Consider the following 5254-nt stretch of genomic DNA (forward strand, 5'->3'; position numbering starts at 1 on the left):
CATGTGACTAGGGAAAGCATTAGGGTCCATGTGACTAGGGAAAGCATTAGGGTCATTAGGGTCCATGTGACTAGGGAAAGCATTAGGGTCCATGTGACTAGGGAAAGCATTAGGGTCCATGTGACTTGGGGAAAGCATTAGGGTCCATGTGACTAGATGGGAAAGCATTAGGGTCCATGTGACTAGGGAAAGCATTAGGGTCCATGTGACTAGGGAAAGCATTAGGGCCCATGTGACTGGAGAAAGCATTAGGGTCCATGTGACTAGGGAAAGCATTAGGGTCCATGTGACTAGGGAAAGCATTAGGGTCATTAGGGTCCATGTGACTAGGGAAAGCATTAGGGTCCATGTGATTGGGGAAAGCATTAGGGTCCATGTGACTAGGGAAAGCATTAGGGTCATTAGGGTCCATGTGACTAGGGAAAGCATTAGGGTCCATGTGACTAGGGAAAGCATTCGGGTCCATGTGATTGGGGAAAGCATTAGGGTCCATGTGATTGGGGAAAGCATTAGGGTCCATGTGATTGGGAAAGCATTAGGGTCCATGTGATTGGGGAAAGCATTAGGGTCCATGTGACTTCCCCATCAGGAGAACCTCTTCCATGACTTGCAGAGTATTTTCTGAATGACTGGGTTCTGGTCAAACGTAATGGACTAAAATATCCATATACTGTAGGTTCATCCATGTTCATATATAGGCCCACATCCCTGTCTTTTCAGAAAGACCTCTTCCCTGACTTGCAGACTAGAATCTTCTGGAATGCTCGTCTGAAGTCCTGGTTGAAGATGGTGTAGATGACGGGGTTGAGGGAGCTGTTGACGTAGCCTATCCAGAAGAAGAACTTAAAAAGAGACTGGGGGATCTCACACGGCGCCCGGCACACTCCATACAGGCTGTAAGCAGATCAAATACGATCAATTAATCAATCAATCAATCAATCAATCCATACATTAAACTAACAGTTGGCTACCACCTGGCTGTAGTCAAACCATTTAAATTTTTTGAAGCATTTAGTTGTCGTCCCAAATGCCACCGCCCTGATCTCTACAAAGGACCCTACTAAATATAGATGGACACGACCTTAGAGTGAAATCTCACCACACCGACCTTACAGTAAAAAAAAAACACACAATCAAATGACTTAAGAAGCTAAAAAAAAAACTACAGGTAAACAACGAGCGATGCGAGACAAATAATTGGCTCAATGGTGTCTGCTCCTCTTACCTGATGGGGAAAGCTGTTACAGAACTCTGGAGCTTTGGAAAACTTTGTATTACAGTATTACTGTGTAGAATACATAGTAGAAATACAGAGTAGAAACCAGTAGAAACACAGTAGAAAAACAGTAGAAACCAGTAGAATCAGTAGAAACACAGTAGAAACCAGTAGAATCAGTAGAAACACAGTAGAAACCAGTAGAAAAACAGAAACCAGTAGAACACAGAAACACAGTAGAAAACGAGTAGAAACACAGTAGAAACACAGTAGAAACACAGAAACACAGTAGAAACACAGTAGAAACCAGTAGAAACACAATAGAAACACAGTAGAAACCAGTAGAAACACAGTAGAAACACAGAAACACAGTAGAAACACAGAAACACAGAAACACAGTAGAAACCAGTAGAAACACAATAGAAACACAGTAGAAACACAGTAGAAACCAGTAGAAACACAGTAGAAACACAGTAGAAACCAGTAGAAACACAATAGAAACACAGTAGAAACACAGAAACACAGTAGAAACACAGAAACACGGTAGAAACACAAACACAGTAGAAACACAGTAGAAACCAGTAGAAAGACAATATAAACACAATAGAAACACAGTAGAAACACAGTAGAAACACAGAAACACAGAAACACAGTAGAAACACAGAAACCAGTAGAAACACAGAAACACAGTAGAAACACAAACACAGAAACACAGTAGAAACACAATAGAAACACAGTAGAAACACAGTAGAAACACAAACACAGAAATACAGTAGAGACACAGTAGAAACACAAACACAGAAACACAGTAGAAACACAATAGAAACACAGTAGAAACACAGTAGAAAACAGTAGAAACACAGAAACACAGTAGAAACACAGAAACCAGTAGAAACACAGTAGAAACACAGAAACACAGTAGAAACACAATAGAAACACAGTAGAAACCAGTAGAAACACAACAGAAACACAGAAACACAGTAGAAACACAGTAGAAACACAGAAACACAGTAGAAACACAGTAGAAACACAGTAGAAACACAGAAACACACAGTAGAAACACAGAAACACAGTAGAAACACAGAAACCAGTAGAAACACAGTAGAAACACAGAAACACAGTAGAAACACAGAAACACAGTAGAAACACAGTAGAAACACAGTAGAAACACAGTAGAAACACAGTAGAAACACAATAGAAACACAATAGAAACACAGTAGAAACACAGAAACACAGTAGAAACACAGAAACACAGTAGAAACACAGTAGAAACACAGTAGAAACACAGTTAAAACACAGAAACCAGTAGGAACACAGTAGAAACACAGAAACACAGTAGAAACACAGTAGAAACACAGTAGAAACACAGAAACACAGTAGAAACACAGTAGAAACACAATAGAAACACAGTAGAAACACAGTAGAAACACAGAAACACAGTAGAAACACAGAAACCAGTAGAAACACAGAAACACAGTAGAAACACAGTAGAAACCAGTAGAAACACAATAGAAACACAGTAGAAACACAGTAACACAGAAACACAGTAGAAACACAATAGAAACACAGTAGAAACACAGTAGAAACACAGTAGAAACACAGAAACACAGTAGAAACACAGAAACACAGTAGAAACACAGAAACACAGTAGAAACACAGAAACACAGTAGAAACACAGTAGAAACACAGTAGAAACCAGTCGAAACACAATAGAAACACAATAGAAACACAGTAAAAACACAGAAACACAGTAGAAACACAATAGAAACCCAGTAGAAACACAGTAGAAACACAGTAGAAAGACAGAAACACAGTAGAAACACAGTAGAAACACAGAAACACAGTAGAAACACAGTAGAAACACAGTAGAAACCAGTAGAAACACAATAGAAACACAGTAGAAACCAGTAGAAACACAGTAGAAACACAGTAGAAACACAGAAACACAGTAGAAACACAGAAACAAGGTAGAAACACAGTAGAAACCAGTAGAAACACAATAGAAACACAGTAGAAACACAGTAGAAACACAGTAGAAACACAGAAACACAGTAGAAACACAGCAGAAACACAGAAACACAGTAGAAACACAGAAACACAGTAGAAACACAGAAACACAGTAGAAACACAGAAACACAGTAGAAACACAGAAACACAGTAGAAACACAGTAGAAACACAGTAGAAACACAGAAACACAGTAGAAACACAGTAGAAACACAGAAACACAGTAGAAACACAGTAGAAACCAGTAGAAACACAGTAGAAACACAGTAGAAACCAGTAGAAACACAGTAGAAACACAGAAACACAGTAGAAACACAGTAGAATACCTGTAGCTGAAGAAGAAGGGGAACCAGCAGATCACGAAGACTCCCATCACCACCGCCAAGACGAAGGTAAACCTCTTCTCCCTCGCCGCTGTTATTTTCTTCCTGTTGACGGTGCTCCGCCGTTTCCTACGGGACGAAAACAGCTCGATGGACTTAGAGCTGGCACGCGACTTCTTGCTCTCTGAGCGTTTGGACGAAGCCAAGCTGCTCTTCCTGCTTCCTGTAGACTTCCTTCTCTCTGAAGGTTTGGAATCCTTCTTGTCGTCATGGTGGTGGTGGTGGTGGTGGTGATGCTGATGGGAAGAGGAAGAGGAATGGGAATGTTTTTTGGCGGATGTGGGTTTTTCGTCCGACGAGCTGCTGTCGTCAAAGTCGTCTCCATCGTCGGGGTCGGGGTTAATTTGGGTTCGTTGGGTAACATCCCCTGTGGCACCGGCGTCTTCTGCTGGCTCTGGCAGTGCCCGTTCTCCCGGGCAAATCCTCCACCGCTACCGTTTTCCTTCAGAGATCCTCCGCACCCCTCCTCCTCGCCCCCCTGCCCTAACCCGTTAAAGTGTAACGGGGCAGTTCCGTTGTCCTCCACCTCTCTCTTCTTCTCCGACATGGTCCTCGTCCGCGTCTTAGCAACCTGGTAGATCCTGATCAGAAGAAGATTCATCAATTACATTTAGTCACGCATAACACTAGATAGTATACTAGATAGGGGAACAGGGTTCCATTTAGCCCTACACACTAGATAGTATACTAGATACTAGATGCACTAGAAGTGCACTACATTAGGTGGGTTTAATTAAAGGGGGGGGGGGGAAGTCAACTCACCTGATGTACACTAGTATCATGATAACGCAGGGAGCGAAGAAGGATCCTATGCTGGAGTAGAGAATATACCAGGTCTCATCGTTCAGCCGACACTGAGGACTGATCTCCCCTCCGCTGCTCCTGTCCATGGAGATCAACGGCGGAAAGGAAATAACGGCCGAGATCAGCCAGACCACCACGATCATCCCGTTTAGCCGTGTAGGAGTCCGCTTCTGGTTGTATTCTATCGCCTGGGTGATCGACCAGTAACGATCGAGACTGATAGCGCACAGGTGAACTATAGACGACGTGCAAAAGAGGACGTCCAACGCCAAGTAGATGTCGCACCAAACTTTCCCGAAGAACCAGTAGCCCATGAGTTCGTTAGCTAAAGAGAAAGGCATGACGAGAGTAGCCACTAGGATGTCCGCGCTGGCCAGGGACACCAGAAAGAGGTTCTGAGGCGGTTTGAGAGCGCGGCTGGTCAACACCGCGATGACCACCAGCACGTTGCCCACAATGGTAAACAGGATGAGAAAGCCCACGACTACCGTCAGTCCGGTTATGGAGAGGAGAGAGTACTCACTGTCCCCGGTAGCCGAGGAGTTGGTGTATGTGCTATTCCGCTCGTCCACCACCCCGGAGAAATTCAAGAAATCCATTATTTTAATTAACCACTCATGCACGAGGGTAAAAACAAAGAAAATAAAAAATTCAGGGAAATAATGTCTTATTCGCTAGCACACATCCGCGAAGGGTTAGTTATATTTCACATGTCTTTGGAGAAAACGCTGAAATCACACCGTCCCTTTTCCCTTCTCTCTCAGCCCTCTCTCTCTCTCTCTCTCTCCCACCTGCCTCTTATATTCAGCGTTGTCATCTCCAATCTGCTCCGAGACAGAAACGGAC

At 43.1% G+C, this 5254-nt stretch overlaps 1 pseudogene; it reads right to left on the reverse strand.

The window, feature by feature from the left end:
* Positions 1–545: 545 nt before the first annotated feature.
* On the reverse strand, positions 546–5035 carry LOC112239219 (annotated as a pseudogene).
* Between the last annotated feature and the right edge of the window lie 219 nt (positions 5036–5254).

This window comes from Oncorhynchus tshawytscha, unplaced genomic scaffold, assembly GCF_018296145.1.
Source record: "Oncorhynchus tshawytscha isolate Ot180627B unplaced genomic scaffold, Otsh_v2.0 Un_contig_145_pilon_pilon, whole genome shotgun sequence".
NCBI lineage: Eukaryota > Metazoa > Chordata > Actinopteri > Salmoniformes > Salmonidae > Oncorhynchus > Oncorhynchus tshawytscha.